This window comes from Thermobia domestica, chromosome 17 (assembly GCF_964235325.1).
Source record: "Thermobia domestica chromosome 17, izTheDome1.hap1.1, whole genome shotgun sequence".
In the NCBI taxonomy this organism is placed as follows: Eukaryota; Metazoa; Arthropoda; class Insecta; order Zygentoma; family Lepismatidae; genus Thermobia; species Thermobia domestica.
In genome coordinates this window covers 32120126-32132378 of record NC_137470.1, presented here as the reverse complement: position 1 = coordinate 32132378, position 12253 = coordinate 32120126, and the positions used below count along the sequence as shown (strand labels likewise).

The following is a 12253-nucleotide window of genomic DNA, read 5'->3' as shown; positions in this document are numbered from 1 at the left end:
TATTTTCATTTTTAAGAATTTTTTTCTTCCTCTTCTTCTTTTTACTATTATTATTATTATTATTATTATTATTATTATTATTATTATTATTATTATTATTATTATTATTATTATTATTATTATTATACTTCCAAACTATACTGTCAGAAGTCTGACAGAACGGTTATGTCCGTCCGTCTATCAGCAGGTATCACAGCAGAAAGGGTAAGATACATCGAGAATCGGATTTCTGCACTCAACTAAGGCTCCAAAAAGTAGGTCCCATGTCAACCATCCCGATTCAGTTAGTTGCGTCCCAAGATAATTAAATCGGTTCCAGACCTGGATCCGAAAACCCGGTTCCAGAACCGGATCTTAGGAACAAGTACCAGATCTGGATCCGAAAACCCGGTTCCGGAACCGGTTCCAGACCAGGATCCAAAAAATCGGTTCCAGACCTGGATCCGAAAAAAACTGTTCCGGAACCGGATCACTTCAGAGCCGAAAATCGGTTCCACCAGGAACCGGTTCTGGCCATCCCTAGTACGCGGCTTTGGCGTGGAAGACCTGGGTTCGATTCCCGGCGGGAGCTCATGTAGTTCGGATTCCATGTTAATCAGTGGGTCCGGTCTCATATAGCCTCGCTGCTGGAAGGGACTTTAAGCTCAAAATCAACTCAACTCAATCTCTTTAGATGAAATACGTAGTCAATTGCACCCGAACTTGTTTACTAAAGCAGTCTACCAGAGTTACCCAGGAAACACCAGGAAAACTGCAGTCTCCCATATTTCTTTAAATAATTCAAATACAGTTTAAGCCATCAGTACTAGTTTTGTTCAATTAAAGCAGTAATATGTAAATGAACTTGGCAGGCTACTTATGCCAGGCCACTATTTCGATTTCACAAATCGTTAGTGCTTTGTTAGTGCTCGTTAGTGCCGCAAACCCCGTCGTTAGTGCTACAAAAATAATGTCACAATTTTTAAGAATCACAATTGGCCTACTAACTTCATACCAACAAACCAACATATCAAAATCACCCCATAAATGAAATTTCCGGTTCGACCATCGTTGGTGCCATAAAAAATTATGTTAGCGCTTCTATATATACACCTTTTAGGGTAGCAAAATAGGTCCGTTTTATGAAGCTCGTAGGCTACCCATGGTAGACCATGATTTCGACCTCATATATCGTTAGTTCTTCGTTAGTGCTCGTTACTGCCGCATATCACATCGTTACTGCTCCAAAGACAACGGATACATATTTTTTTTAAAATAATTTCCCCCACCTAACTTCATGTCAACACGCCACACAGAACTTACAGCAAACTACAATGTCGATTTCACCTATCGTTATTACATCGTTAGTTGTTACTGCCGCATGTCCCATCGTTAATGAACCATAAATAACGCCTGCAACTTTGAAGAAACCCTTATTGGCCTGCTAACTCATGACAGCAAACCAGAGATGAAATCTACTCCAGACCACAATTTCGATTACTCCCGTCAGTAATGCCTCGTAAATGCTCGTTAGTGAAGCATATTCCATCGGTAGTGCTCTACAGATAACAGCCAATTTTTTTAAAGAAAACTATTATTGGCCTGCTAACATCGTGCCAGCAGACCATTGACAAAATATACGACACATGACACCTGTCATTAATGTTTCGGTATTACTCGTTAGTGCCGCATATCATCTCGTTAGTGCTAGATAAACATTGGCTACATTAAAAAAAATCGTTTAATGGCCTACTACATTATATCAGTAGACAAAGGCCGAAATGTAAGGCAGACCACAATTTCGATTACACCCGTTTTAGTGCGTCGTTAGTACTCGTTAGTCCTCCATATTCCATCGTTAGTGCTCCACAGATAACGGCCACATTTTTAAGAAGGCATAATTGGCCTGCTAAGTTCATGCCAGAAGATTACGGACGAAATCTACGACAGACCACAATTTCGATTACACGCGTCATTAGTGCTTCGTTATTGCTCGTTAGTGCTGCATATCTCATTGCTAGTGCTCAAGAGATAATGGCTACATCATTAAAAAAAAATCAATTTTCCACTCCTAATTTCATGCCAACATGCAAGGAACGAAACCTACAGCAGACCACCATTTTGATGACACCGGACATTAGTGCTTCGTTAGTGCTTGTTAGAGCTGCATAACCAACCATCTGTGCTTCACAGATAACGGCTACATTCTTGAAGAAAACCATTAAGACCTGGTAACTTCATGCCAGCCGTCGAGGAACGAAATATATCTCAACCCACAATTTTGATTACATCTGTTACTAGTACTTCGTTAGTGCTTGTTAGTGCAACACATCCCATCGTTAATTTTCGTTTGTGCTCCACATCCCATCGTTAGTACTGCACAAATAACTCATCGTTAGTGCTTCACAAATAGTGCTAGGCCTACATTTCTTAAGAAGCCAGTATTGGCCTGCTAACTTGATGCCGGCAGACCAGTTACGAAATCTACGGCAGACCACAAACTTGATTACATCTATCACTAGTTCTTCGTTAGTGCTTGTTAGTGCAACACATCCCATCGTTAGTGTTCGCTAGTGCTGCATATCCCATCGTTGGTACTTCACACATAACGGCTACATTTTCTAAGACAGCCATTATTGGCCTTCTAACTTCATTAAAGCATAACCAGAGACGAAATCTACTGCAGAACATTCAATTTTTATTACATAATTCATGAGTGCTTTGTTAGTGCTGCATATCCCATCCTTAGTGCACAATAAATAACGGCTACATTTTAAAATAAAATCCATTTTCGCCTTCTAATTTCATGCCAACTCGCAATATATGAAACCATAAGCAGACCCCAATTTTGATTACACCTGACATTAACGCTTAGTTAGTGCTTGTTAGTGCCGCATATCCCACCTCTAGTGCTTCACATATAACGTATACATTCTTAAAGAAAGACATTATTGGCTTTTTTATTTCATGCCAGCAGACCGGGGACGAAATATCGGTCAGATCACTACTTTTATTACATCTGTTATTAGTGCTTTGCTAGTGCTCGTTAGATCTGTATCTATATCGTGTGGTTGGTGCTCCACAGATAACATCTACATTTCTAGAAGAAAATCCTTTTTCATCTAATTTCATGCCAAAAATCCATGCATGAAACCTACAGCAGACCACAATTTTGATTACACCGGTCATTAGTTCTTCGCTAGTGCTCGTTAGTACTGCATATTTCATCGTTAGTGCTGACAAGTATAACAGCTACATTTTTTAAGAAGGAAGTATTGGCCCGGTAACTTGATGTCATCAGAACAAGGACGAAATCTACGGCAGGCTACAATTTTGATTACACTCGTCATTACTGCCTCATTAGTGCTCGTTAGTGTCGCATATCAAACGGTTGGTGCCTCACAGATAACGACTACATATTTCAAGAAAGACATATTTTGCCTACTAAATTTGTGCCAGCACACCAGGGACGAAATCTACGGCTGACCACAATTTTGATTACATGTCATTAGTGCTTCCTTACTATTCTTTAGTGCCGCACATCCAATTGTTAGTGTTCGTTAGTACTCTATATCTGATAATAAGTAATTCACATACATCGGCTACGCTTTTAAGATAGATATTATTGCCCTGCTAACTTTATGGCAGGAGACCAGTTTCGAAATCTACGGCAGGCCATAATTTACATTACATTTTCAATTAGTACATTGTTAGTGTTCGTTAGTGCTGTATATCCCACCGTTTGTGCTTCAAAGATAACGTGTATATTTTTCAATAAAGCCATTCTTGTCCTGCTAACATCATGAAGCAGACCAGGGACGAAATATAAGGTAGACCACAATTTTTATTTCACCCGTCATTAGTGTTCGCTAGTGCTGCATATCTTATAGTTAATGCTAAACAGATAACGCCTACACATTCAAAACATCCATTTTCCCCTCCTAATTTCGTGCCAACAAGCCACACACAAGAGCTACAGCAGACCACAATTTTGATTTTACCTATCATTAGCGCTTCGTTAGTACTCGTTAATGCTGTTTATCATATCATTAGTGCTCGACACATAACGGACTCATTTTTTTAAGAAATAATTGTTTGTCTGTTAACTTCGTTACAACAGACCAGAGACAAACCTACAGTTAATCACAATTTCATTTACAGCCGTCGTTAATACTTTGTTAGTGCTTGTTAGTGCAGAATGTTGCGTCGTTACTGCTCCATAGATAACGGCTACGACTAGGTCGTTCCTCCTTTGGTATGCAGCATACACCATCATTAGTACTCACATATAATGCCTATGTTTTTTTTTTTAACCCATTATTGGCCTTCTTACATCCTGCCAACAGACCTGGAACGACACTTACTTCAGAACACAATTTCAATCGCACACATCGTTAGTGGTTCGTTAGTGTTCGCTAGTTCCGCAAATTCCATCGCTAGTGCTCCAGAGAAAACACATATATATTAAAAAAATCATTATTGGATTACTAACTTCTGGTCAAACGGCAGGCAGGCATAACACCTAGTTCAGAGCACGATTTCCATTTCACATTACGTTAATGCTTCATTAGTCCTCGTTGGTGATGCATCTTATTGTAAGTGCTCCGCAGATGACGCCTACATTTTTTGAAATATCATTATAGGCTTTCCAACTTCATTTGGACGGGTCTGACATTCTACCTACATCGGATATTTATCTTAAACACTGTTAGTATTTGGTTACTGTTCCTTAGTGTCTCAAATTGCAGTGTTAGTGCTCCACCTATTACGTAAACTAGCCCATAATTAACGATATGTGAAACCAGAATTGTGATCCGCTGTAGGTGGTTTGCCAAGCCTGTTGGTACAAAGTTAGAAAGCCGATAATGATATTTTATAAAAGTGAACGTTACTTTTGGAGGACTAACAATGAGATTAGCGGCAAGAACGATTACTAATGAAGCACTAACGATATATGCATTCGAAATCGAGGTGTGCTGTAGATGGCTTGCCAGAAATTGCTATGAATGTAGCCGGTAAATACATTATTTTGATAAATTGGAGTTATCCCCGGAAATCTAACGATGGAATTTGAGACACAAACGAGGAATAACCAAGCACTAACAGTGTGAAATCAAAATTGAAGTGGTCCTCTGCAGAAATTAGTATCAACTTGGCCCCAACACTTTTGGACGGAAAAAATAATACCATTCTGTTGTGCTTTGTTAGTGCAGGTTAGTTCCCAAATAAAAATGCTAGTGCTATCAAAATAACAATGTTATGAACAATTTAAACTTGCGGGCCAACTTGAATTCAAGTTGGCCCCGCATTTCTTCCTAATTGAGAAATGATTGATTTTTAATGCAAAACGTTTGTGCTACGTTAGTGCCTAAATTTCTGCGTTAGTGCTGTTCAAATAACACCGTTATAACGAAATTTTCTTTCCGTCAAGTTGGCCCCGCTTTTTCCGCAAATGAGATAGAATTGATTTTCTAATGCCAAGCGTTTGTGTTATGTTAGTGCTTGGTGTTGCCTCCATTTGTCCGATAGTGGTGTTGAAATTACACATCGGTGAACTTGGCCCCAATTGACGCACTAACGATAAAATTAGTACCAATCGTTAGTTCATCTTAGTGCACCAACCACTAGCATCAGTGCTTCATTAGTGTAGATACTACAAGTAAAACACCTTTGAAGTGCCAGCGTCAAATTGATTTGATTTTTGATTGATTGATTTTTTTAAGTTTTACGTCCCGTTCAGCAGCGAGGCTATATGAGACGTGGACCTACTGATTAACGTGGATTCCAAACCACATGAGCTCCCACCGGGAATCGAACCCGGGTCTCCCACGCCAAGGGCGCGAACGCTAACCGCTTAGCCAAGGATGAGCTCTCAGCGTCAAATTGGTCCCCATTTTAAGCATTATCGAAAAAATTAGTGTCATTCGTTACTGGATCGTTAGGTGCTTTTAGGAAACAGTGATAGTTTTGTCAGTGCTCCACTATTAGTGTACTTATGACCAACTAGCAGCGTTCACCCCGCTTCGCTGCGGTCACCCCGGAACGCAATAAACTTTGTTACTTAGATAATTTTTACTTTTTCGCTTTCAAGTGATATGATAAAAACCATAGAAGATTGCAGTAAATGTTAACATTATATCGCCTGTCATTTATGTTAACCCGCCCCGCTTCGCTGCGGTCACCCCCGAACGCAATAAACTTTGTTACTTAGATAATTTTTACTTTTTCGCTTTCAAGTGATATGATAAAAACCATTATAACGCCTGTCATTTATGTTAACCCGCCGAGTGACACGGTCATGCGGGTTGCATATACATACGTTTATTTTTATACCTATGATGAACTAACAAAGGATTTGTACGTAATGGACACCTGAATGGTCAATTATCTCAAGACACTGGTAATTGAAAATTAAAGTGATATGATAAAAACCATCTAGGGTCCAAATCCTAATAACCCCCCAAAAATAAAAGAAATTGGTTCAGCCGTATTAGCGTGATGAGCGGACAAAGGATTTGTACGTTCTCTTTTATATATATAGACTAGCAGCGTTCACCCCGCTTCGCTGCGGTCACCCCGGAACGCAATAAACTTTGTTACTTAGATAATTTTTACTTTTTCGCTTTCAAGTGATTTATAGCGCCTCTCAGTTATGTTAACCCGCCGAGTCACAGGGTCATGCGGGTTGCATATAAATACGTTTATTTTTATACCTATGATGAACTAATAACAAAGGATTTGTACGTATGGACACCTGAATGGTCAATTATCTCAAGACACTGGTAATTGAAAATTAAAGTGATATGATAAAAACCATCTAGGGTCCACATCCTAACAACCCCCCAAAAATGAAAGAAATCGGTTCACCCGTATTAGCGTGATGAGCGGACAAAGGATTTTTTTTTACGTATTCACACCTGATTGGTCAATTATCTCAAGACACTGGTAATTGAAAATTAAAGTGATATGATAAAAACCATCTAGGGTCCAAATCCTAACAACCCCCCAAAAATGAAAGAAATCGGTTCAGCCGTATTAGCGTGATGAGCGGACAAAGGATTTTGTGCGTTCTCTTTTATATATATAGATTACATGCCACGAAACTCCCATAAGAAATACATTTGTAATTTTTGGTTGCGTCAAACTCACGCCAAATTTAAAAGCACTAATGATATCTTCTAGTGCAATCGTTAGTACATCATTAGTGCTTCTTAGTGCACTAACTCATAACGTTAATGCTTCATTAGTCCAGACTCTAAAGCCAAAATATGATAGTATTTACACTATGGCCCCCATTTCAAGCACTAACGAAAGAATTAGTTCCATTCGATATCGCATCGTTGGTGCTCCTGGAAAATACTAATATTTTCCTTAGTACTTCACTATTAGTGTAGATATGTCCAATTGCATATCACGAAACTCCCGTAAGTAATGAATTGGGAGTTTTCATTGGCTCAAATTTTGGTCATATTCAAAACACTAATTATCTCTTTTAAAGCAATTGTTATTGCTTCGTTAGTGTTTTTAGAGCACCAACTCCCAACATTAGTGCTTCAATAAGGTGGACCGTAGAAGCAAAAATCTTTAGCCCCCCAACAAAGAACTAACAATGACATTTAGTGAAATCGATAGTGCATCATTAGTGTTTCTAGAAAACACTAATAATTTCATTAGTGTTTCACTATTATTGTAGACATGACCAATTTCATGTCACGAAACACGCATAAAAAAAATGAAAAATTTTTCATTGTCTCAAATTTATGGCAAATTTAAAAGCACTAATGATATCTTCTAGTGCATATGTTAGTGTGTCATGGAGTATTAACTCCCAACACTATTGGTTCAATTGTTTGAATGCCAGAAGGGAAAATCTTTGGTAGACCTAACTGCATGTTAGCCTCTTGAGAAAGCACCAACGGTTGAACCTAGTGCATTGGTCGTGCTTCTAGAAAACACTAAAAGTTTCGTTAGTGCTTCACTAGTAGTGCAGATATGGCAAATTAAATCACGAAACTCTGATAAGAAATACATCGGGAATATTTCATTGGGTCAAATTCCCACCAAATTCAAAAGTAGTAATGATCTCTTCTAGTGCAATTGTTAGTATTTGCTAGTGCACCAACTCCGAATATTAGTACTTCTTGTCGTGAATGCTTTTGTTGGGATGGGCTAGCGTGTAGTTGTCTTCCCTTAAGTTTCGTCTTTTAGCGTCCATACAATAAAGGCACTAATATTAGGAGTTCCGCAATAAGACCCACTCATGTAATAGTTACCATTACACTACATATGTTCGTTAGTACCTTTAAATTTGGTGAAACTTTTAGAAAATGGAAAATGCCAATTGTCTAAATTTAGCCCCGCACGCATCTGAATTACTATTGAAACACTTCACATGGTTACTGCTTCTGTAGTGTACATTATTTCACGAAGCACTAACATTAGTGTTACGATAGTTTAGGAGTTATTAGCGAATAGCTCTCATGGGACTAAATTGAAATTTATTGAATTCTACAATAAATTGTCTTACAAAGGTGGGATGAACGCCAAATTTAGTATATCGTTATTGCTTGCCAAAACACGAAGCACTAACGATAGTGCTATCATAGTGTAGGAGTTATAAGTGAATAACTCACTCGGGGATAATGTAATTATATCTAATTTTACAATAATTGTCCCACAAAGGTGGAATATACGTCAAAGGTTAGTGCATCGTTAGTGTATCAAAAGACACTAAATATTAACGTTACTGATATCGTAGTTTAGCAGTTATTAATGAACTACTCGGGCGAACTAACTTTAAATCTTTTAATTTTTATACAATTTTACACTAATTCTCAGACAGAAATGAGACAAAACCAGCGGTTAGTCCTTCATAAGCTAAGCACTAACATTGCTGCTATCATAATTTAGAAGTTAGAAATGAATAACTCGCGCGAATCTAAATTATCGAATTTTACAATAATTGTCAATCAAAAGGTAGGATAATCGCTAAAAATTAGTGCTTTGTTAGTGCTCCAAAACATAGTAAGCACTGACTAAATTATTATTAAACTTTAGGAGTAATATACTAAATTTATTATTCTACAATTATGGCTAAACATTGTGTATTCATATATCTTCCCCGTCATCTCCTGATCCTCTAATATTTTTATCAGAAGCAGAACTAGTAGCACTGTCATCTGTTAAACAAGAATTTGTTAGGATTGTCTTATTCTTCAGTATTTGTTTCTAGTTAAATGACTTAACTTTTAGTTGGGAGAATTAGCTCTCAGAAGTGTTTCCCTGTTCTGTATTTGAACGTTTCTATAATGGATCACAAATGTATTAAAACTTTTATTCTACAATTATTGCTAATAACTGTGTAATCAAAAATCTTCCTGTCATCTCTTAATCCTCTAATAATTTTATCCAACGCAGAACTAGTAGCACTGTCATCTGTTAAACAAGAATTTGTTAGGATTGTCTTATTCTTCAGTATTTGTTTCTAGTTAAATGACTTAACTTTCAGTTGGGAGAATTAGCTCTCAGAAGTGTTTCCCTGTTCTGTATTTGAATGTTTCTATAATGGATCACAAATGTATTAAAACTTTTATTCTACAATTATGGCTAATAACTGTGTAATCAAAAATCTTCCTGTCATCTCTTAATCCTGTAATAATTTTATCCAAAGCAGAATGATTAGCACTGTCATTTGTTAATACAGAAATTGTTAGGATTCCCTTATTCCACAATACTTGTTTTTTTAGTTAAATCACTTAGCTTTCAGTTTTGAGAATTAGCTCCCAGAAGTAATTTCCTGTTCTGTATTTGAATTTACGTATAATGGATCAGAAATTTAATAAAACTATTATTCTACAATTATGGTTAATAACATTGTAATCAAAAATCTTCTCTGTCATCTCTTTGTTCTATAATAATTTTATCCAAAGCCCAGTGAGTAGCGCTGCCATCAGTTAAACCAGAAATTGTTAAGATTGTCTTATTCCTCAATATTTTTTTTCTAGCTAAATGACAACTCTCAGTTGGAGAATTAGCTCCCAGAAGTGGTTTGCTGTTCTGCATTTGAATGAATATATAATGGATCAGAAATATTTTAAAACTATTATTCTACAAGTACGACTAATTACTATATAATCAGAAATCATCTGAGTCATCTGCTAATCCTCTAATAATTTTATCCAAAGCAGGACGAGTAGCACTGCCATCTGTTAAACCAGATTTGTTAAGAATGTCTTATATCACAATATTTGTTTCTAGTTAAATGACTTAATTTCACTTGGGAGAATTAGCTCCCAGAAGTGATTTCTTATTCTGAATTATGAAGTTTATAAAATGGAACAGAAATATAATGATTGTATTACACTACAATTATGAATAATAACTGTGTTGTCAGAAATAATAACTGTCATATTCTGAATTCCTAGTAATTTTATCCAAAGCCGAGAGATTAGCACTGTCGTCTGTTCAACCGGAAATTGTTAGGATTTTCTTACTCCTCAATATTCGTTTCTAGTTAAATGACTTATCATTTAGTTGGGAGAATTAGCCCGATAAGTGATTTCTTATTCTGAATTATGAAGTTTATACAATGGAACAGAAATATACTTATTATATTTCACTACAATTATGAGCAATAACTGTGTTGTCAGAGATAATCCAGGTCATCTATTGAATCTCTAGTAATCTTATCCAAGGCCGAGTGAGTAGCACTGCCATCTGTTAAACTGGAAATTGTTAAAATCTTCTTATTCTACAATATTGGTTTCTATTTAAATGATTTATCTTTCAGTTGGGGGTATTAGCTCCCAGAAATGGATTATATATATTCAAATCATCATACATACATATAAATGATCAAAAATTACCAAGGGCCCCCGCGTAGCGTAGTCGCTAACGCTCTCGCCTTCGGTGCGAGCGGTCCCGGGTTCGATTCCCGGTGGGGGCACTCGGTCGAAAAAGTGTAAACCGCTTTTTCAGGCCAGCCACTCTGAATGAGGTTTTCCTGGGTTTTCCTCATTCACACCAGGCAAATGCCGGGGTGGTACCTAACTTATAGGTCCCAGGCCGCTTCCTTCCTTCCCCCATCCTTCTTCCTTCCCTTTCCCCGGATTGTGTGCTCGCCGAGGGACGTCATCCCTCATACGTGAAGGGCTAAATGGCCTTAGATGCTGAAAGCCCAGAAATCTAAATCCTAATCCTAAAAATTACCAATATTAGTGTCGAATCCATAGTTTTTGGGGACGCTGAGATTAACAGTGATACTTTCGATTCTGTTTAAATCCAGTTTTAACTCCGCATCTTAGGAGAGGTGAGGCTGAGATATAAATAAAATAATAGAAAATGACTGATATGAGAGAGCGCTTCAATAACAGTGAAAAGTGACTGACTAACGGAACCTATTACTATTTTTTTCTTAATTTAATCCAGCAAAGCGGGTACTTGATGCTAGTACAAAATAAAATAAAATGCTTAAGCCACTGAATTAATCTTTCTCGTTCCAATTTCTTAATCTATTTTGCACTTCAATTATTACTAAAACATTTACTCCATGAACAAAATTATAAGAATTGCTTACTGAAAACTTAGTCCAAATAAACCTCATCCTTTCAGTAAAAGATCACTTCCGAGTTCTCTAGAAATTAATTAAGATATTGTCTGAGTTTAATATTGAAATACTTATTGGAAGCTATAAGAAAAAGTCATTTTCTAGAATGTAAACTAAGCAGAATATGAACACCAGTAAACTATTTTGGAAATTTCCGTACTGCCCAGGGAGGTATATCCATACGCACGCCATGCGCAGGTAGATATATATATCCAAGCCATTATCATAGGTATAAATTCCAAATTGAGAAAGAATATTTTTTTTTAGGAACTAAAGCAAAAAATTTGATTTGATCTGATTTTCAGTTTAGCGTCCCTTTTAGCAGCGAGGTTATACGAGACGTGGACCTACAGCTTAACATGGAATCAGAAGCACACGAGCTCCCACCGGGAATCAAACCCAAGTCTCCCGCGACAAAGGCGCGTACCCTAACCGCTTATCCACAATAGAGCCCAAACAAGGAATAATTTTTGGAAATATATATTCGAAGGGGATGATGAGGGTATCAAATGTATTGCCAATAATTGTGTATCTCATTAATCTCTGAAGTTTTAGAGATGTAACTTTGCATATAAACTCTTCGACAAAAATAAGGGAACACGTGTTTCATCGTTTTCCAAAATTCTGCTCCTGACGGGAGAACGGGTATCATTTCAATATATTTAGTGT

General features: G+C 37.2%; 1 non-coding gene across 1 annotated transcript; it reads left to right on the top strand.

Annotated features, from left to right (window-relative positions):
• Positions 1–10849: 10849 nt before the first annotated feature.
• Positions 10850–10924, top strand: TRNAR-UCG (transfer RNA arginine (anticodon UCG)). The gene has a single exon. It is a non-coding gene; the product is annotated as a tRNA-Arg (tRNA).
• The last annotated feature ends 1329 nt before the right edge of the window (positions 10925–12253 follow it).